Here is a 23,664-nt window from a genome sequence, read left to right as displayed (position 1 = left end):
GTTAAAACTTTCTAAGGTGAAATCGACAATGAGGAGGGCACAGATGCAGAGGATAATAGCTGAACATTATGTATCTGAGGCAGTGTTTAAAGTGGAGGAGTTGGAGGTGTTTCCTGAAAGTAAACCTCGTGAGCTTGAGATCCAGTACAAGTGAGAAAAAATTAAAGATAAAGGCTGCGGAAGGCAGGGGCAGTTTGAGGCTAGGGAGGCAGAAAATCAGAGGGAGGAAGCAGAAAGACAGAGGCTGTTTGAGCTGGAAAAGATAGAGAGATTGCAGCAAAGGGGTCTAGCGTTAGACTCTAGTGATAAGTTTAAGGCCAGTCGGGAAGTTAAATTGGTACCTCCATTTGACGAGGCAGAGGTTGATATATACATTCAGCATTTTGAGAAGGTTGCTGAAAGTTTAAAGTTACCAAAAGAGGGTTGGCCCTTTCTCTTACGAAGTGTAATTAAGGGGAAGGCTCAGCAAGCCTATTCTGCTTTGACAGTTGATGAAGCAGCTGATTATGACATAGTGAAACAGTCTGTTCTCAAAGTTTACGAGTTCTTCCCAGAATCATGCAGGCAAAAGTTTGGAAATTTGAAGAAATCTGTGAAACAGACTTATATGGAACTTGCTTATGAGAAGTTTGTGTGTTCTGACCGCCGGTGCACATGTAAAAATATAAATGATAATTGTAACAGCTTGGAAGTGTTGCTTTTAATTGAAGAATTCAAAAGGTGCATTCCTGATGACATAAAGACCTATTTAGATGAATAGGATGCTGCCACTTTGCAGGAGTCTGATAGAATAGCAACCTTGTTTTTACTCATAAGGTTAAGATTATCCCGAATAAGAGCTTCCAAGAGAGTAGCAGGGATCACCAGGGTAAACCAGAAATTAAAGCTGGGACTAGTGACAAGAGTAAGGATGAAGGGAAGCAGTTGAAGGAGAAATATTCTGGTCTCACTTGTTACTATTGTAAGAAAGCTGGTTATATGATGGCTAATTGTTCCATCCTGAAGAAGAAAAAGGAAAAGGATTCAGTCCCTAATGCCTGTGTTCAGTATGTTGAAGCACCTATCAACCCACAGCGTTCTGAACATTCTGTTTCAGGCTCAGTTAAGGTCTGAGAGGTCTGACCGAGTTAAGAAGGGATTCAATCATTTTATGTCAGATGTGTTTGTATTAGTAAAGGAAGGGTCAACCCCGGTACCAGTGAAAATTCTTTGAGTTACTGGGGCTTCTCAGTCACTTATATCAGACAGCGTTCTAAAGTTTGGTGATGAGACTAACACTGGTGAGGTAAATCTTATTAAAGTTATTGGGGGCGGCATGGTTTCCGTGCCATTGCACAAGGTAACTTTACTGTCAGGGTTGGTTTCAGGACCTGTTCAGATCGGAGTATGCTCCAGTTTACCAGAGGAAGATGTTACTTTGCTGTTAGTGAATGACCTGGCAAATGGTAAAGTTGTTCCTGCAGTGCAGTTAACAACTAACCCAACCACTGACGACCCACAGATGGATTTTAACATTTATCCTTCCTGCGCAGGAACTCGAAGTATGGCTAAAATGTCTGTCGATGCAGACGAATTTATCGCAGAACAGAACCAAGACCCTGAGTTTGAAGCTTTAAAAGAAACAGCTTTCCCAGATGATGAGATTAAGAAAGTGCCAGTAGGGTATTATCACAAGGATGGAGTGATAATGAGGAAGTGGAGGCCACCTGCTATACCAGCGAGTGACGCATGGGCAATTGTTCACCAAGGTGTAGTTCCTAAAGTTTATAGGACTGAAATTTTAACTTTGGCCCAAAGTCTGCCCTCAGGTGGCCATTTTGGAGTGAATAAAACTGTAAGGATTATGTAATAATTCTGCTGGCCTAATCTGAGGAAAGATGTTGTGACCTTTTGCAGAACCTGTCACATTGGTCAAGTTGTCGGTAAACCTAATCAGGTCTCCACAGTGCACCACTGCAGTCTATATATAACTGCATTTGGTGAACCCTTTTCAAAATTTATAATGGATTGTGTTGGCCCATTGCCAAAGACTAAAGCTGGCCATCAGTATCTGCTAACTATTATGTGTACTGCATTCAGATTCCCAGAGGCAATACTTCTCAGAAATATTAAAGCTAAAACTGTGGCGAAGGCTCTTACCAAGTTTTTTTTTTAACTTTATTTGATTTGCCTATAGAAATCCAGTCTGATCAAGGAAGCAATTTTACATCTAGATTATTCCAGCAGGTATTTTATGTCAGTACATCGTCTAAGCAAATTACCTCGTCTGCGTAACATCCAGAATTATGATGGGTTCTAGAAAGATTTCATTCTACCCTCAAAACAATGATTAAGACATAATGTGGTCCACACTGTCTGTCTCTCTCACTCCGTGCCTTGGAAAAGCTTGAAAAATACATCATCGAACGCACGCACGCACACGCCAAAAAAAGACATACTGTGTTGAAAATGGAAAAGACTGAGATGAAGGAATATATTTGCTTTGGTTCGCAGTAAGAGAGTTGGTACAGGAATCACTGGGCTTTAGTCCATTTGAATTTGTATTTGGTCATAGAGTCAGGGGAGCTTTGACCTTGTTAAAGGAATAGTGAATTGATGTGAATGTGTATGTTAACTTGTTAGACTAAGTTTTGAAGTTCAACAATGAACTACTCCAGGCCTGTAGTCTAGCGAGACAAAACTTAAAGATTTCTCAAAACAAAATAAGTGTTTGTTTGATAAGTGGGCTTGCGAAAGAAAATACCAGGTGGGGGATAAGGTGATTACCTTATCTCCAATGCTGACATATCCACTTCAGGCAAAACTCAATGGACCCTGTGAAATAGTCTCTCAAAATAATAATGTGAATTATGTTATCAAAACACCCGACTGATGTAATCTAACAGAGGTGGTACAGATAAATATAATAAAGCCTTATTTTAACAAGCAAGCACCATCTGTGAGTGTTGTTGGAAAAACATATGGATATGGCAACCCTGAGAATGAAGCAATTGATTTGTCTGAGACTTTTCACAAGCCAAACATGGTTCCAGTTAGGCTAATGAACTCGGTTGTTCAGGAAACATTGATAACAGGTTGGCTCATCTGCAGCCAAAGCAAAAACAACAGCTGAAGGAATTAATTCTGAAGTTTAAAGATTTATTTCCCGATGTTCCCAAGCAAACCACGGTCGCAATACATGATGTAGATATTGGTTAAACCGATTAAACCACACCCATATCGTATGAACGTAGAAAAGTGTAAACAGGCTGAGCAAGAAATTGAAAATATGCTGGAAAATGGTATTGTTAGCCCTTCAGCATTAGATTGGAGCTCACCCTGCATTATTGTGCCCAAACCTGATGGTAGTGTTAGATTTTGCACTGACTATAGTAAGGCAAATACAGTAACAAAAACAGATGCCTATTCTATCCCTAGGATAGATGATTGCATCAATAAGGTTGGAAAAGCTGAATTTCTTACAAAGATTTATCTGTTTACAGGGTATTGGTGTGTTCCATTGACAGACAGAGGTAGAAAAAATTCTGCATCTGTGATACCATCTGGGTTGTATGAATACAATGTTTTGCTGTTTGGAATGAAAACTGGTCCAGGAACATTCTGGAGAATGAATGATTCTGTAATTCGAGGGTTGGAACACACAGATGCCTATATCGACGACTTAGTCACAGGGAGTGACACTTGGGAAGAGCATATCTCTGCAGTATAAAAGCTGTTTGACAGGTTTTCCCAGGCCAGCCTTACAGTTAACTTAGCTAAGAGTGAATTTGGCCATGCCATTCTGACCTGTCTTGGTCAATGCAAGTTGGCTCCCGTTCGGGCAAAAGTCCGGGCAATTTCTTAAATTCCTATTCTGACTGCTAAAAACGCTCTTAGAAGGTTTCTGGGAATGGATGGATATTATCGAAAGTTCTGTAGGAACTTTGCTGCTATCGCTGTTCCTCTGACTAACCTGAAGAAGGGTGAAAAGATTGTTTGGACCGAGCCTTGACAGGAGATCTGACAGGAAGTCCAGGATTCAGCTACACAACGCAGGGTGAAGGCCGAGGTCTCTGAGCTCCTTGTCGATACTTCACGCCTTTGTATGGCTACTGCTCCGCCCATGACTGCAAGGATCTGCAAAGAACTTTGGAGAGCAGAGAACATCAGAGAAACAAGCCTCCACTCCATAGACTCTCCCTACACTTCCCCTCCCTCGGAAAAGCAGGCCATATACACAAAAAAACCTCATAACCTGGACATTCTTGCTGCAAACCCGCTCCCACATTGGCGGAGTGATACAAAAGCTTTAAAATGCGTAACACCAGGCTGAAGGACGGCTTCCTGTCTGCAGTTATAAGCCAAATGAATGATAAAATGGACTCGACCTCACAATGTAACTCTACGTGACCCTGCAACATATGTCTATCTGCACTGCACTTTCTCTGCAGCCATAATGCTTTGTTGGTTATTTTTGTTGTATATCAGCTCAATGTACCATCGTAATGTATCGATCTGTGTGGATGGTACGTCAGGCAAGATTTTCACTGTAGCTCAGTACGTGATGATAATAAACAAATTCCCCATTTTAACTGTGTGGAAATATTAGACAGTCTGAGCTTCTGCTCTGGAACCTCAGAAGGAAACTGAACTGTTGCCATTTCTGTGGAAAGCAAATATCTGGAAAATGCTTCATTCTCACATTACGATCTGCAGTAACTGGGATCAGTTGACCGGTGGTTGGTCTCCCATATCAATATCAGAATCAGGTTTAATAACACCGGCATATGCCAGGAAATTCATTGTTAATTGTTAATTCTTAACAAAAGATTTTAACAACTGTGATTTAAAATAAGAATATATATAGTACAAAAGTAGAAAAAATAAAAATGTAATAAACCTTTTTAATTGTGTGGAACTATTTGTCTGACTGGGTTGTGAATTAAACTTTACCCATTTATGAGAAGCTCAGATAAATACAAATGGCTAAATTCTCACATAAATGGGTCATACACCCAGAAACGTTGGCAGCACTTCAGCAAGTCGAAACAGTGAATGAAACATGCAGAAAATATTGGAGGAAAAAAAACATTGTCCACCCACAACGAGAGGACGTGACAGATCCGGATCTCACTGCCTTGTCTGAACGGGGAAAGATGAAGCTACACGTACACGTAGAGCAGTGACCCGCAGATGCTGCAGATCTGCAGAAAAACGTGAAGAGCAAACGGGATGAGGTGACGGGTGGAGGGTCTCCCACCTGAACCGGTGACTCTGCTCCTCTCCCCTCACACACTGCCCGACCCATCCGCCGCATTCCCCACATTATTCCATATTTATACCAGATACATGTCTACTCTTCCACACCAAATCTACACCGATCCCTTTCCCTCCACCCCCAGGTCACAGAGTCACGGGCTCGATTCCCATCCTGGTCCGACACATTATTTAAGCCCAAACAGGAAGTGTTCATGTTTCATTTAAATCAGTTCTGTGTTTATAAACAATAATTTCTATTCACATTCCTCCTGCCTCACTGGACAGGAACACTGAAACATCAAGTGAGAATCAGCAGGAGGTGGCCATTCGGCCCCTCTAACCATCAACAAGATGGCGGCTGCTCCCCCATCTCAGCCACGTTTCTGTCCGATCCTCATTTCCTCGATCCCTTCGGTCTCCACACATCTGCCGGCCTCTTTTCTACGTGAGGATGATCACTGAGTCCTCACCGCCCTCTGTAGAGGGGATTTACAGATATTCACCACCCTCGGAATGGAGACTTTTCCCCTCATCACAGTCCCGGACAGTCCACCCCCTTTTTCAGAGACTGGGATCCCTGGTTCAACCAGTAATGATGTTGTGCATTTCAATGTGTTCACCTCTGAGTCCCCGATTCTCTAAATGACATTTAGAGTTATCACATTTGATCTTTCTTCAAGTTATGACCCCACCACTCCAGGGATCAGTCAAGTGAATATTCATTGCACTCTCTATAACAAATACTCTCTAACCTCTTTTTTTCATCCTCTATGGAATTCATTTCCATTTTCTGCAGCCCCGTGTTGCCCCAACTACTCACCTCCCACCCTTGTCACTATTTTCACATTCCACCTCCCCCATCACCTGGATCCACCTCTCACTCCCCAGCTCCTGCCCCATCCCCACCCCTCACCTCTTTTCTCTGACGATTTCCCGTCCACACTCAGTCCAGAGGGAGGGTCTAGGCCCGAAATGTTGACGGTCCATTTCCCTCCACAGATGCTGCCCGACCCACTGAGTTCCTCCGGCAGTTTGGACTTTGGTCTGTGTAACCCGTGATAGTATGCGGAGAGGGATTTTACGCCATATTGCAGGGTTAGGGTTAGGGTTATTGGACTTTTCGGTGAGAAAACAACATTAATCACGGGTTTCATCACTGAATCCAGTGTTTTGAGATGTAAAGTCCCCTGTTATGTGTCCGGCTGTGCCGTGTTGTTGGTGGAGTGGGTAGCGTGGTGTTTGTCTCGATTCGGGTCACAACACTAGAATTGACAGCGGGGTCCACACACAGTGTATTAGTCAACAGACAACCTCTCGTCCCTGCAGTCTTTGTCCAAGATGGTGGTGGACTTTTGGAGATCTAGGCCTCATATGGAGCCAGTGATCATTAATGGAGAATGTGTGGAGCAGGTTAAGACCTACAAGTATCTGGGAGTACAGTTAGACGAGAAGCTAGACTGGACTGCCAACACAGATGCCTTGTGCAGGAAGGCACAGAGTCGACTGTACTTCCTTAGAAAGTTGGCGTCATTCAATGTCTGTAGTGAGATGCTGAAGATGTTCTATAGGTCAGTTGTGGAGAGCGCCCTCTTCTTTGTGGTGGCGTGTTGGGGAGGAAGCATTAAGAAGAGGGACGCCTCACGTCTTAATAAGCTGGTAAGGAAGGCGGGCTCTGTCGTGGGCAAAGTACTGGAGAGTTTAACATCGGTAGCTGAGCGAAGGGCGCTGAGTAGGCTACGGTTAATTATGGAAAACCCTGAACATCCTCTACATAGCACCATCCAGAGACAGAGAAGCAGTTTCAGCGACAGGTTACTATCGATGCAATGCTCCTCAGACAGGATGAAGAGGTCAATACTCCCCAATGCCATTAGGCTTTACAATTCAACCGCCAGGACTTAAGAACTTTTTTTAAAGCTATTATTAATGCTTTTTGAGTTAGTGATTTAGATGCATATCATATGTTTTACTGAGTTAAGTATTGTATAATTAGTTTTTGCTACAACAACTGTATGGGACATTGGAAAAAAGGTTGAATTTCCCCATGGGGATGAATAAAGTATCTATCTATTTATCTATCTATCTATCAGTGTGGACCATAGATACCCCTTCTTCTCAGAGTCAGGGAATCACTCAGACAGCTGATCGCTGAGAGGAATTATATTTATTTGTCATTAAAGTTCACCCAGATTCGTTTGGACGGATTTGATGTGGAGCTTAGAGTGTCACAGTGAAACGGCCGGACTGCCGAACTCTCTCCGTTGTCCAATCATCCTTCCAGGTGAGGCGACACTTTACCTGTGAATCTTCCGGGGTCACCTGTTGTGACCGCTGCTCCCGATGCGGCCGCCTCTACACTGGTGACACCGGCTCCTCCGCAGTTGTGCGGGATAGGAATATTTTTCTTCCCTTTTGTGCAGGAGGGGTGGGTTTTGGGGGTTGCTGATCGGGATGCCATCCTTTTTGATGCGGGGTGTGTGGAGGGAGTTTCATTTATTTTCTCTCTGAACGACTTTCATGTTTTCTTTGTTCCGTGGTTCTCTGGAGAAGAAAAAAATCTCAGCGTTATTTATGAATACCTGCTTTGATAATAAATTAACCTTTGAACTATCCACTCAGAGCGGGACTTAGTTAGTTAGTCACTCAGATAGGAACAGTCTGTGAATGCTCCCACCCAATTCACCAATTCCCCTTACACCACAGATATATCTATCCAGATACTCCCCACACAAGACAGGCTGGAGCCAAAAATATTTACTACATGACAGACCCTAAAGACAATTTACAAAATAGTCATAATGGCTTACACACAGAGAACAGACTGAAGCTGTCCTATCTCTACACATGAGTGCACAAGGAGATAAGCATCCTGAAACCCTAGCTAGCGACCCTGAAGAAGAAATATGGCTCAGCACGGCTTAGCACATTGGTTGATCATCAGAAGTTTCTTTCAGAAAAACAGGCTGCTATTTTTAATGTAGTGTTAACCCTTTTACATACTTTATCATTCCCTCCTTTCGATCATTACATGATCAACAAAGCAGTAACTTTTTACAGAGAAAGCAACCAAGTAGAGCATTAACTTTTCAGAGGGTAAAAACGGCATACATCTGTAATTATAACAATGATATGTACAACCATTAGGACATAATGCAATATCTTGTCCCACATATTACCGACAGGTCTTCGAAGATCACCCTTTCGACCCTTCGGTGAACCCGTGTAAATCCTGCCCTACTCTCTTGATGCTGCCAGTCTCCTTGGCAGTGTGCTTGGAGAGGGATGTAACGTTAGTAGCCTCATCAGGGATATAGGTGCAGCATTCTGTGTCAATAATAGCACAGGTTCCCCCTTTCTCAGCTGGGATAAAATCTGAAGCTGTACAATTCTGTACGACTGTTTGCCGGATTGCAATCATTTCAGTGGATATTTCTGTTACTTGGGCCTGTGTTTCTCTCAGGGCCCCTGCAGTGTTGTGGCCAGCTCCTCAAGTGCTTGTAGCCAAATTGATTATCTCTCATGAATTCCTGGCTACTCCATAGGAGAGAAAAGCGATCATCCAACATCGCTCAGTCTCAGTTATTCCTCTCGGCTGCTGGGCACCTGCGGCTCTGGCCAGGATGCATGTTTCCCAGTATAGGAAGTTCAGTTTGGTGGGGGCCCGCGATACCATCCCTCAAAACACCGACAGCCACAGTCATCTCTGACTGGACCACAGTTACTCACTCTCTTCCCCAGGTGTTATTTGAGGAAGCCCAGGTTGAGAGTTCCTCACTCTGGTTTAGCAGGATTACAGACATTGGAATCATAGTTTTACCCAGCAGGCCCCTAGCTCTACCTGTTTGGCAAGGTGTGACCGAGAGAGAGAAAGGTGTTAACATGGGGGCCCTCAGAAAGACATAAACACGAAGACCTCTATTACATTCCTGTAACGGTTTAAATGAACCAGCAGCAATAGACCACACCTGGAGTGTGCTTTTGATGTTAAAACCATTGTCTATATTCGTATCTATTTATAATATAACAAATTAAGCAAAATAATCAAAAGCTAAAAGTGTTATGAGTACACATATGTGTAAACATAACTCCCAAACCACTGAGCGCAGGGAATACCAAGCTTAAAGTCTTGAGACGGTAAAGTATGAAAGTTCAGTTCATCCACAGGATCAATGACGAGAGAGAGATATTTGTAATCCAAGGTGAATGTCAAGAGAAGGCAATTACGTTGAATTCCACAAATTCCACAGTGGTAAAACAAGATAACAGTCGCTGTAGGTCTTATCCGTTGTTGTTCTAAAAGCACATACGAATTATCTCCAAAAGTAGCTTATCACAGGAGTACTGTCTTCAGAAGGAACTACCACCCAGGCAAGGGTTAACACACAGGTAGATTCCGCAGGGTACTCCCAATCCAGATCCAACACACAAAGTATTACTGACAGTGATTTCCACAGAATATCCCTTCTCACAAGTGTTTACCACATAACACACCCGAATCCAGCTAAGGGTTAACAAAAGTTGTAGCCACGGGATACTCCAACAAAATCCCCAGATGGATTATACGAATTATCACCAACAGTGATTGGTCACAGGGGTACCTCTTCAAGTGAATTACCACACCCAGGCAAGGGTTAGCACAAGTGGTCCTCACAGGATACTCCCAAACCAACAGATCCACTCCAATGGATCAAACAAAGTGACAATCACACATTCGGTATACGCTGGATCAATAGTCAACCCACCTTGTGGGCATAGGAGAGTCCAAACAGTGGCCTTTGGCCTCTAGGAACCTTTGTTTCTAACTGTCCATCTTCTTTCTTTCTCTCTGGCTGACTGTGTTTGTGACTGTCTTTGCTTAAATAAAACAAACTGCGAGGTATGTAAACACAAGCTGCGAGCAAGTGTAAACACGCTGCATCGTCAAATAGTTCCGCCCCTCTCTCTCTCTCAGTAAGAATCAAACAGGGGCCGGGAAAGCCAGGCTTGTTTACACAGGAATTTAGTAGGAGAATTTAGAATTTAGTATTTTCTCCCCGTATTGCCTTTTTAGTTATCTTCTGTTGCTCTTTAAAAGTTTCCCAATCCTCTTGCTTCACTCTCATCTTTGCTATGTTATACATCTTCTCTTTTATTTTTATACTGTCCTTGACTTCCCTTGTCATCCACGGTCGCCCCCTACTCCCTTCAGCTGGCTTTTACCACAGAGATTGGGTGCGACTACAACCAGAGGCCATGGGTTAAGGGTGAAAGGTGAAATGTTAAAGGAACATGAGGGGGAACTTCTTCACACAGAAGGTCATCCGGGTGTGGAATGAGCAGCCAGCACAAGTGATGCATGCGAGCATGTTTTCAACATTTAAGAGGTTCGTGTAGGTACCTGGATGGTAGGGATGTGGGAGTGGGCAGTTTAATTAGTTCAGCACAAACCAGATGGCCCAAATGGCCTGTTTCTGTAATGTAATTTTCCACAAGAACCTGAAGTAATACTAATTTTCACTCTAAGTCCTTTTAACAGCTGGGCAGACCAACAATTCACCTCAGCAGAGATTTTTTATATGGCGTTAAAATTGTGGAACTTTAAGTTAATAATACGTAAAAGAAAATCCCAGATGCACGTCAAGAAAGACAATTTGCATGAGAGTGTTTCAGTTACTGTGGGGCCAGGCACCCATGCAGCTCAGCAGGAAGAGGGAATAATACCAATGGAGAGAGTCAAACTGAGCCAAGGCACAGATTGGAGATGGCAGAAATGCCCCATTCTTATAGAGACAGGAAGAGCATTAGAGAATTGATGGTCATTCCAGATACCAGCACTCTGCCCAGTCAGGAGATGATTTCTCTCAACTTGGGTTGAACCTCATTGAAACAGTGAGGAACAGCCAGATCAAAATTTGGCGATTCCAACAATCTCATCTGAAATATTGTCCTACAGCCATTGATGGACTTTGTAAATCATTTCACAGGTTAAAACGAGAAGGAATTTGTCTCCAGGAATCTCAAACACAGCACTCCAGTTTTGCTGTCTCTGTCCAGATATTTAAGAAGTGGAGCGAAGGATTCAATCGACTATCCTTCCTACTCAGACTGTGGGGAGGGGGGAGGATTTATTCGGTCATCTGTCCAACTGGCACGGCCGTCATTTTACACAGGAGAAAGGCCGTTCACCTGCTCAGACAGTGGGAATAGATACACTCGTCATCTCAACTGAAGGTACATCAGCAAGTTCACACTGGGCAAGGCCATTCACCTGTTCTGTGTGTGAGAAAGGATTCAATTGGTCTTCCCACCTGCCGACACACCAGTCAATTCACATCGGGTAAAGGCTGGTGATCTGCTGAATTTGTGGGAAAGGATTCACTCAATCATCTGACGTAATGTCACACCAGCGAGTTCACACTGGGGAGAGGCTATTCACCTGCTCAGTCTGTGGAGCGGGATTCACTTGGTCTTCCAACCTGCAGAGACACCAGCGAGTTCACACTGGGGAGAAGCCATTCACCTGCTCAGTCTGTGAGGAGAGATTCACTCGGTCAGACTTACTACAGGTACATCAGCGACTTCACACCGGGGAGATGCCATTCACTTGCTCAGTCTGTGGGAAGCGATTCACTCAGTCATCCCACCTACAGAGTCATCAGCGAGTTCACACCGGGGAGAAGCCATTCACCTGCTCAGTCTGTGGGAAGGGATTCAGTCAGTCAGCCAACCTACAGAGTCACTTGCGAGTTCACACTGGGGAGATGCCATTCACCTGCTCAGTTTGTGGCGCGGGATTCACTCAGTCTTCCAACCTACAGAGACACCAGCGAGTTCACAGTGGGGAGAAGCCATTCACCTGCTCAGTCTGTGGCGCGGGATTCACTCAGTCTTCCAACCTACAGAGACACCAGCGAGTTCACAGTGGGGAGAAGCCATTCACCTGCTCAGTCTGTGGGGAGAGATTCACTCGGTCAGACAACCTACAGACTCATCAGCGAGTTCACACTGGGGAGAAGCCGTTCTCCTGCTCAGAATGACGGAAAGGATTCACTCAGTCATCTCAAGTACTGGCACATCAGTCAGTTCACAATGGGGAGTGGCCGTTGTTATGAATTCCTGGGTTTCGTTTGCTGTGGACTGTCATTTTAAGAGAGATTAAGAAGGCGAATCAGTTTGACTTTTAGCTTGTTTACATCGCTCGCAGCTTGTTTAGTTTTAACCGAGGACACAGACACTCAGAGTCAGATGGAGACGAAGGAGGAAAAATGGAAAGATCAAAACAAGGGAACTAGTGGCCAAGGGTCACTGATCGCAACTTTCCTATGCCCACAAGGGTGAGTTAATTATCGATTCAGCGTACTCAAAAGTGTGGTTGTCACCTCGTTTGATCCGTAGGAGTGGATCTGATTTGGGGTATCCTGTGAAGGCCACCGATCAAAACAATGCTCAAATTGGAGACGGCAGAAATGCCCCATTCTGATAGAGACAGGAAGAGTATCAGAGAATTGATGGTCATTCCAGATACCAGCACTCTGCCCAGTCACGAGATGGTTTCTCTTCCAACTTGGGATTAACGTCAATGTAACAATGTGATACCAAATCAAACGTTGGCAACTCATGTAATCTCATCCGAAATGTTGTCCTACAGTCATTGACGAATTTTGTAAATCTTTTTACAGGTTACAAATTAGAAGGAATTTGTCTCCAGGAATCTCAAACAAAGCACGCCAGTTTTGCTCTCTCTGTCTAGGTATTTAAGAAGTGGAGCGAGGGACTCAATCGACCATCCTTCCTACTCAGACTGTGGGGAGGGATTAATTCGGTCAACTGACCAACTGGCACGCCTGTCATCTTACACAGGAGAGAGGCTGTTCACCTGCTCAGAATGTGCGAAACGATTCACTCGGTCATCCGACCTACAGAGACATCAGCCAGTTCACACCGGGGAGAAGCCATTCACCTGCACAGTCTGTGGGAAGGGATTCACTCAGTCACATCACCTACAGAGTCACTTGCGAGTTCACACTGGGGAGAATCCGTTCACCTGCTCAGTCTGTGGGAAGGGATTCACTCAGTCATCCCACCTACAGAGTCACTTGCGAGTTCACACTGGGGAGAAGCCGTTCACCTGCTCAGTCTGTGGGAAGGGATTCACTCAGTCATCCCACCTACAGAGGCACTTGCGAGTTCACACCGAGGAGAAGCCGTTCACCTGCTCAGAATGAGGGAAGCGATTCACTCGGTCAGCCAACCTACAGAGTCACCAGCGATTTCACATTGGGGAGAGGACGTTCACCTGCTCAGAATGTGGGAAAGGATTCACTCAGTCATCCCAAGTACTGTCTCATCAGTCAGTTCACAATGGGGAGTTGCCGTTGTTATGAATCCCTAGATTTCGTTTGCTGTGGACTGTCATTTTAAGAGAGTGAAATTAAAAATTTAAATCAGTTTGACTTGCAGCTTCTTTACATCGTTCACAGCTTGTTTATTTTTAACCGAGGACACAGACACTCAGAGTCAGACGGAGACGAAGGAGGAAAAATGAAAGGATGGCAACCAGGGAACTAGTGACCAAGTGTCACTGATCGCAACTTTCCTATGCCCCCAAGGGTGGGTTAATTATCGATTCAGCGTACTCAAATGTGTGGTTGTCACCTCGTTTGATCCGTAGGAGTGGATCTGACTTGGGGTATCCTGTGAAGACCACTGATGTGTTAACCCTTGCCTGGGTGTGGTGGGGTAATTCACTTGAAGACGATACCCCTTGTGACAAGTCACTTTCCGTGATAATTCGTATGTGGATTTGGAATGATGACGGATAAAATCTACAGCAACTGTTGTCTCGTTTTACCACCATGAAACCTGTGTAATTCGACATAATTGCCTTCTCTCAACATTTACGCTGGATTACAAATATCTCTCTCATCACCTATTCCATGGTTGAACTGAACTTTCCTACTTTGCCATCTGAAGATTCCAAGCCTTGTTCCTCCCGAGCTCAATAGTCTGGGAGTTATAAGTACACACATATATACACATAACACATTTGTTTCTCTTGTTTAAGTTACTATATTATAAGTAGATTCTAATAAAGATAGTTTTAACATTAAAACAGACTCCAGGTGTAGCCTATTGCTGCTGGTCGTTTCTAAAGCGTCACAATTCATAACAAAATTTGGGCCTGCGTCTGGGATACGAACAGATTAGGCGGCGTAGTCATTAATTATCGATTTCATTGGGGAAATACCTTTTGATTTATTTATGTGTGGAAAATCAGTAGCAATGGATGTTGATAGATGTCTCGAAGTGCCAGGCATTGGAGGACGCCAGAAGGGTTGAGTTGTTATGTATTGCTAAAAGGTTAAAACTTGCTAAGGGGAAATCGACAATGTGGTGGGCACAGATGCAGAGTGTGATAGCTGAACATTATATATCTGAGGGTGTGTTTAAAGTGGAGGAGTTAGACGTGTTTCCTGAAAGTAAACCTCATGAGCTTGAGCTCCCGTACAAGTGAGAAAATTAAATGCGGAGGCTGCGGAAAGGCAGAGGCAGTTTGAGGCTAGAGAGGCAGGAAAACAGGGAGGAAGCAGAAAGGCAGAGGCTGTTCGAGCTGGAAAAGACAGAGAGATTGCAGCAAAGGGGTCGAGCGTTAGACTCTAGAGATAAGTTTAAGGCCAGTCGGGAAGTTAAATTGGTACCTCGATTTGACGAAGCAGAGGTTGATAAATACTTTCAGCATTTTGAGAAGGTTGCTCAGAGATTAAAGTGGCCAAAAGAGGGTTGGCCTATTCTCTTACAAAGTGTAATTAAGGGGAAGGCTCAGCAAGCCTATTCTGCTTTGACAGTTGATGAAGCAGCTGATGATGATATTGTGAAACAGGCTGTGCTCAAAGCTTACGAGTTTTTCCCAGAATCATACAGGCAAAAGTTTAGAAATTTGAGGCAGTCTGTGAACCAAACTTATATGGAACTTGCTTATGAGAAGTTTGTGTGTTTTGACCGCTGGTTCACATATAAAAATATAAATGATGATTTTAACAGCTTGAAAGTGTTGCTTTTAATTGAAGAATTCAAAAGGTGCGTGCCTGATGACATGAAGAGGTATTTGGATGAAAAGGATGCTGCCACTTTGCAGGAGTCTGCTGGATTAACAGATGAGTTTGCTTTAACTCATAAGGTTAAGTTTACCTTGAATAAGAGCTTCCAAAAGAGTAGTACGGATCACCAGAGAAAACCAGAAATTAAAGCTGGGACTAGTGGCAAGAGTAAGGATGAAGGGAAGCAGTTGAAGGAGAAATATGCAAGTCTTACTTGTTACTATTGTAAGAAAGTTGCTCATATGATGGTTAATTGTTGCCTCCTGGGGAAGAAAAAGGAAAAGGAGGCAGTCCCGAATGCCTGTGATCAGTATGTTGAAGCACCTGTAAACCCACAGGGTTCTGAACATTCTGTTGAGGTTCAGATAAGGATTTGAGAGGTCTGACCCAGTGTCATTTTATGTCAGACGGGATAGTATTATTAAAGGAAGGTTCAACCCCGGTACCACTGAAAATTGTCTGAGATACAGGGGCTTCGCAGTCACTTATATTAGACAGCGTTCCAAAGTCTGGTGATGAGACTGAAACCGGTAAGGTAAATCTTATTAAAGGCATTGGGGGCGGTGTGGTTTCTGTTCCATTGTACAAGGTAACTTTACAGACAGGGTTGGTTTCGGGACCTGTTGAGATCGGATTATGCTCCAGTTTACCGGTGGAAGATGTTACTTTGCTGTCAGTGAATGACCTGGCAGATAAAGTTGTTCCTGCAGTGTAGTTGACAACTAAGCCAACCACTGACGACCCACAGATGGATTTTTAACATTTATCCTTCCTGCCCAGTAACTCGAAGTATGGTTAAAAAGTCTGCCGACGCAGACGGTTCTGAGCAGCATGATTCTGATACCCGTGATAGCCAAAATCGGGATGCAGGTTATGATGACTTCTCAGGAACTTTTCTGCCTTCATTCTTTCAAAAGGATTCAGGTAGTAAGTCTGACGAGAAAGATATATCCCTGTCCAGGAAGGAGTTTATAGCAGAACAGAACTGAGACCCTGAGAGTGAAGCTTCATAAAAACAGCTCTCTGAGATGATTAGATTAAGAAAGTGCCAGTAGGGTATTATCTAATGGATAGAGTGATAATGAGGAAGTGGAGGCCACCTGCTATACCAGCGAGTGAGGAATGGGCAATTGTTCACCAAATTGTAGTTCCTAAAGATTATAGGGCTCATATTTTAACTTTGGCCCACAGTATGCCCTTAGGTAGCCATTTTGGAGTGAATATAACTGTGAACAGGTTTATGAAATAAATTTACTGGCCTAATTTGAGGAAAGCTGTGACCTTTTTCAAACCTGTCACACTTGTCCAGTTGTGGGTAAACCCCAACAGGTCACCCCAGTGGCCCCACTGTTGTCTATACCTGCATTTGGTGAACCCTTTTCTAAAGTTATAGTGGATTGTGTTGGCCCATTGCCAAAGCCTAAAGCTGGCCATCAGTATCTGCTAACTACAAAGTATTATGTATACTGCATCCAGATTCACAGAGGCAATACCTTTCAGAAATATTTAAGCTAAAACTGTGGTGAAGGCTCTTACCAAGTTGTTTTTCTACTTTTTCTGGATTGCCTAAATAAATCCAATCTGATCAAGAAAGTAATTTTACACCTGGATTATTTCAGTAGGTAGTTTATGAACTAGGAGCTGAACAAATAACGTCATCTGCGTACCATCTGGAATCACACTCAAAACAATGATTAAGAAATATTGTGTTGAAAATGGAAAGACTGGAACGAAGGAATATATTTGCTTTTGTTCTCAGGAAGAGAGTCAGTACAGAATCACTGGGCTTTAGTCCATTTGAACTAGTATTTGGTTGTAGACTGAGGAGACCTTTGACCTTGTTAAAGGAACAGTGGATTGATGAGGATGTGCATGTTAACTTGTTAGACTATGTTTTGAAGTTCAAAAATAAACTACACCAAGCATGTAGTCCAGTGAGACAAAACTTAAAGATTTCTCAAAACAAAATGAAATGTTGGTTTGATAAACGGGCTTGCGAAAGAAAATACCAAGTGGGGGGATATCTTATCTTATCTTATTTTATCTCCAATGTTGACGAATCCACTCCACGTGAAATTCAACGGACCGTATGAAATAGGCTCTCAAATTAATGATGTGAATTATGTTATTAAAACACCCGACTGACGTAAACTAACACAGGTTGTGCACATAAATATGATAAAGCCTTATTTTGACAAACAGGCACCATCTGTGAGTGTTGTTGTCAAAACATATGAATCTGGTAACCCTAAGAATGAAACAATTGACTCGTCTGAGACTTTTCACAAGCCAAACATGGTCCCAGTTAGACTAATGAACTCCGTTGTTCCAGAAAACATTGAAAACAAGTTGTCTCATCTGCAGCCAAAGCAACAACAACAGCTGAAGGAATGAATTCTGAAGTTTAAAAATTTATTTCCCGATGTTCCCAGGCAAACCACGGTGGCGGTACATGATGTAGATATTGGTCAAGCCAAACCGATTAAACAATACCCATATTGCATGAACGTAGAAAAGTGTAAATTGGCAGAGCAAGAAATTAAAAATATGCTGACGAATGGTATTATTAGTCATTCAGCATCAGATTGGAGCTCACCCTGCGTTATTGTGCCCAAACCTGATGGTAGTGTTAGATTTTGCACTGATTATAGGAAGGTAAATGCAGCAACAAAAAGAGATGCCTATCCTGTCCCTAGGGTGGATGATTGTATCGATAAAGTTGGAAAAGCTAAATTTCCAACAAAGGTTGATCTGATGAAAGGGTATTGGTGTGTTCCATTGATGAAGAGAGGTAGAGAAATTTCTGCGTTTGTGACACCACCTGGGTTGTATGAATACAATGCTTTGCCGTTTGGAATGAAAACAAAGGTCCAGGATCATTCCAGAGAACGTTTAATTCTGTAATTCGAGGGTTAGAACACACAGTTGCCTGTATTGATGACTTAGTCACAGGGTATGACACTTGGGAAGAGCATATCTCTGCAGTAGAAAAGCTGTTTGACAGGTTTTCGCAGGTCAGCCTTACATTTAGCTAAGAGTGAATTTTGCCATGCCACTGTGACTTATCTTGGCTATGTTGTAGGTCAAAGCAAGTTGGCTCCTGTTCACGCAAATGTCCAGGCAATTTCTGAAGTTTCTATTTCGACTGGTAAGAAGGCTCTTAGAAGGTTTCTGGGAATGGTTGGATAAAGTTCACCAAGAAATTTACTGATATCGCTCTTCCTCTGACTAATCTCCTGAGCAAAAATAAATTTTTTGGGGGGGAGGTGATGTGTTATGATTCCCTGGGTTTCGTTTGCTGTGGACTGTCACTTTAAGAGAGTGCCTGAGTGAGGTGGGGACTAACAATGACGTCAGCCGCTGACTTTCTCAGCTCACTTTTGATTTTTACAGAGAGAGAGAGATCAAGGAGGTGGGACTGTCTGACTTGCAGCTTGTTTACATAACTCGCAGTTTGTTTCGTTTTAAGCGAGGACACAGACACTCACAGTCAGAAGGACGCAAAGAAAGAGAACAAAAGGATTTGGACAAGGAAGCTAGTGGCCAAGGGTCACTGTTTGGAACTCTCCTGTGCCCACAAGGGTGGTTTGATTATCGATCCAGTGCACATCGAATGTGTGCCTGTCACCTCGAATAATCCGCAGGAGTGGATTTTGTTTGGGGAATCCTGTGGTGATCACTTATGTGTTATCCCTTGCCTGGGTATGTGGTCTGGCGATTCACTTGAAGACGATATCCCTAAAAGCAAACACGAGGAAATCTGCAGATGCTGGAAATTCAAACAACAGCACACACAAAATGCTGGTGGAACACAGCAGGCCAGGCAGCATCTATAGGGAGAAGCGCTGTCGACGTTTCGGGCCGAGACCCTTCGTCAGGACTAACCGAAAGTAAGATTGTAAGAGATTTGAAAGTAGTGGGGGGAGGAGAAAATGCGAAATGATAGGAGGTAACCGGAGGGGGTGGGATGAAGCTAAGAGCTGGAAAGGTGATTGGCGAAAATGATACAGAGCTGAAGGGAAAGGATCATTGGACGGGAGGCCTTGGGAGAAAGAAAGGAGAGGGAGGAGATGGCGAACAGGTAAACAACTAAATATGTCAGGGATGGGGTAAGAAGGGGAGGAGGGCATTAACGGAAGTTAGACATTTTAATTACACGTCCCATTCCCATTCTGATATGTCTATACATGGCCTCCTCTATTGTCAAAATGTTCATACCATCAGGTTGGAGGAACAACACTTTATATACCGGCTGGGTAGCATCCAACCTGATGGCATGAACATTGACTTCTCTAACTTCCGTTAATGCCCCTACTCCCCCATCCCTGACATATTTAGTTGTTTGCATGTTCTCCATTTCCCTCTGGTGTCCCACCCCCCTTTCTTTCTTCCGAGGCCTCCCGTCCCATGATCCTTTCCCTTCTCCAGCACTGTATCACTTTCGCCAATCACCTTTCCAGCTCTTAGCTTCATCCCACCTCCTCCGGTCTTCTCCTATCATTTCGCATTTCCCCCTCCCCCCACTACTTTCAACTCTGTTACCATCTTTCCTTTCGGTTAGTCCTGACGAAGGGTCTAAGCCCGAAACGACGAGAGCGCTTCTCCCTATAGATGCTGCCAGGCCTGCTGTGTTCCACCAGCATTTTGTGTGTGTTGTTGATCCCTGTGACAAGTCACTTTCGGTGATAATTCGTATGTGGATTTGGAACGGCGACGGATAAAACCTACGATGACTGTTATCTCATTTTACCACCGCGGACCCTATGGAATTCAACGTAATTGGCTCTCTGCATTTGCCCTGGATTACAATTATCTCTCTCCCATCCCTTATTCCGTGAAGGAACTACATTTTCATACTTTACCACCTCAAGACTCTAAGCCTTGTTCCCCCGCCACCCCACCCCCAACCCACCACCGAGCTCAATAGTTTGGGAGTTATATTTACACATACATATACACACACATCTTGCTTAAGTTACTATATTGTAAGTAGATACTAATGAAGATAGTGATTTTAACATGAAAAACGTGCTAGTCAGACTAGAAATAGGAGGATATTTCAGATGAATACGTGGCTTGAAAAATGGTGCAAGGGGGAGGGATTCAAATTTCTGGGGCATTGTAACCAGTTCTGGGGGAGGTGGGACCAGTATGTCTGCACCTGGGCTGGACTGGAACCAATGTCCTAGGGGGAGCGTTTGCTACTGCTGTTCAGGAGGATTTAAACTGATGTGGCAGGGGGATGGGAACAAGTGCAGAGAGACAGAGGGGTGTAAAATGAGGGTAGAAGCAAAAAGTAGTAAAGTGAAAAGTAAAAGTGGCAGGCAGGGAAATCCAGGGCAAAAAGCAAAAAGGCCACTTTTCAACATAATTGTATAAGGGCTAAGAGTGTTGTAAAAACAAGCCTGAAGGCTTTGTGCGTCAATAAGAGGAGCATTCGTAATAAGGTGGATGAATTGAATGTGCAGATAGTTATTAATGAATATGATATAGTTGGAATCACAGAGACATGGGTCCAGGGTGACCAAGGATGGGAGCTCAACATCCTGGGATATTCAATATTCAGGAGGGATGGACAGGAAAGAAAAGGAGGTGAGGTAGCATTGCTGGTTAGAGAGGAGATTAAAGCAATAGAAAGGAAGGACATTAGCCTGGAGGATGTGGAATCGATATGGGTAGAGCTGCATAACACTAAGGGGCAGAGAACGCTGGTGGGAGTTGTGTACGGGCCACCTAACAGTTGTAGTGAGGTTGGAGATGGCATTAAACAGGAAATTAGAAATGCGTGCAATAAAGGAATAGTAGTTATAATGGGTGACTTCAATCTACATATAGATTGGGTGTACCAAATTGGTAAGGGTGCTGAGGAAGAGGATTTCTTGGAATGTATGCGGGATGGTTTTCTGAACCAACATGTCGAGGAACCAACTAGAGAGCAGGCCATTCTAGATTGGGTATTGAGCAATGAGGAAGTGTTAGTTAACAATCTTGTCGTGCGAGGCCGCTTGGGTTAGAGTGACCATAATATGGTGGAATTCTTCATTAAGATGGAGAGTGACATAGTTAATTCAGAAACAATGTTTCTGAACTTAAAGAAAGGTAACTTTGAAGGTATGAGAAGGTATGAGACTTTGAAGGTGGATTAGCTAAGATAGACTGGCAAATGATACTTAAAGGGTTGACGGTGAATATGCAATGGCAAGCATTTAAAGATCGCATGGATGAACTACAACAATTGTTCGTCCCAGTTTGGCAAAAGAATAAACCAGAGAAGGTAGTGCACCCGTGGCTGACAAGGGAAATTAGGGATAGTATCAAGTCCAAAGAAGAAACATATAAATTAGCAAAAAAAAAAAGAGGCACACCTGAGGACTTGGAGAAATTCAGAGACGAGCAGAGGAGGACAATGGGCTTAGTTAGGAAAGGGAAAAAATATTATGAGAGAAAGCTGGCAGGGAACATAAAAACTGACTGTAAAATCTTTTACAGATATGTGAAAAGAAAAAGATTGTTCAAGTCAAATGTAGGTCGTTTACAGTCAGAAACAGGTGAATTGATCATAGGGAACAAAGACATGGCAGACCAATTGAATAACTTCTTTGTTTCTGTCTTCAGCAAGGAGGACAAAAATAATCTTACGAAAATAGTAAGGGACCGAGGGTCTAGTGAGATGGAGGAACTGAGGGAAATACATGTTAGTAGGGAAGTGGTGTTAGGTAAATTGAAGGGATTAAAGGCAGATAAATCCCCAGGGCCAGATGGTCTGCATCCCAGAGTGCTTAAGGAAGTAACCCAAGAAATAGTGGATGCATTAATGATAATTTTTCATAACTCCTTAGATTCTGGATTCGTTCCTGAGGATAGAAGGGTGGCTAATGTAACCGCACTTTTTAAAAAAGGAGGGAGTGAAAAACTGGGGAATTATAGACCGGTTAGTCTGATGTCGGTGGTGGGGAAAACGCTAGAGTCGGCTATCAAAGATGTGATAACAGCACATTTGGAAAGAGGTGAAATCATCGTACAAAGTCAGCATGGATTTGTGAAAGGAAAATCATGTCTGACGAATCTTATAGAATTTTTTGAAGATGTATCTATTAGAGTGAATAGGGGAGAGCCAGTGGATGTGGTATATTTAGATTTTCAAAAGGCTTTTGACAAGGTCCCACACAGGAGATTAGTGTGCAAACTTAAAGCACACTGTATTGGGGGTATGGTATTGATCTGGATAGAGAATTGGTTGGCAGACAGGAAGCAAAGAGTGGGAGTAAACGGGACCTTTTCAGAATGGCAGGCAGTGACTAGTGGGGTACCGCAAGGCTCAGTTCTGGGACCCCAGTTGTTTACAATATATATTAATGATTTAAACGAGGGAATTAAATGCAGCATCTCCAAGTTTGCGGAAGACACGAAGCTGGGCGGCGGTGTTAGCCGTGAGCGGGATGCTAAGAGGATGCAGGGTGACTTGGATAGGTTAGGTGAGTGGGCAAATTCATGGCAGATGCAATTTAATGTGGATAAATGTGAGGTTATCCACTTTGGTTGCAAGAACAGGAAAACAGATTATTATGTGAACGGTGGCCGAATAGGAAAAGGGGAGGTGCAACGAGACCTGGGTGTCATTGTACACCAGTCATTGAAGGTGGGCATGCAGATACAGCAGGCGGTGAAAAAGGCAAATGGTATGTTGGCATCCATAGCAAAAGGATTTGAGTACAGGAGCAGGGAGGTTCTACTGCAGTTGTACAAGGCCTTGGTGAGACCGCACCTAGAATATTGTGTGCAGTTTTGGTCCCCTAATCTGAGGAAAGACATTCTTGTCATAGAGGGAGTACAGAGAAGGTTCACCAGATTGATTCCTGGGATGGCAGGACTTTCATATGAAGAAAGATTGGATCGACTAGGCTTTTACTCACAGGAATTTAGAAGGTTGAGGGGGGATCTTATTGAAATGTGTAAAATTCTAAAGGGATTGTACAGGCTAGATGCAGGAAGATTGTTTCCGATGTTGGGGAAGTCCAGAACGAGGGGTTACAGTTTAAGGATAAAGGGGAAGCCGTTTAGGACCGAGATGAGGAAAAACTTCTTCACATAGAGAGTGGTGAATCTGTGGAATTCTCTGCCACAGGAAACAGTTGAGGCCAGTTCATTGGCTACATTTGAGGAATTTGGATATGGCCCTTGTGTCTAAAGGGATCGGGGGTATGGAGAGGAAGCAGGTACAGGGTTCTGAGTTGGATAATCAGCCATGGTCATACTGAATGGCGGTGCAGGCTCGAAGGGCCGAATGGTCTACTCCTGCACCTATTTTCTCTGTTTCTATGTTTCTGAAACCAGACACCAGGAGCAGTCT

Source organism: Hemitrygon akajei, unplaced genomic scaffold, assembly GCF_048418815.1.
Source record: "Hemitrygon akajei unplaced genomic scaffold, sHemAka1.3 Scf000045, whole genome shotgun sequence".
NCBI classification, from domain to species: domain Eukaryota; kingdom Metazoa; phylum Chordata; class Chondrichthyes; order Myliobatiformes; family Dasyatidae; genus Hemitrygon; species Hemitrygon akajei.
Note: the sequence above shows the minus strand (reverse complement) of the source record.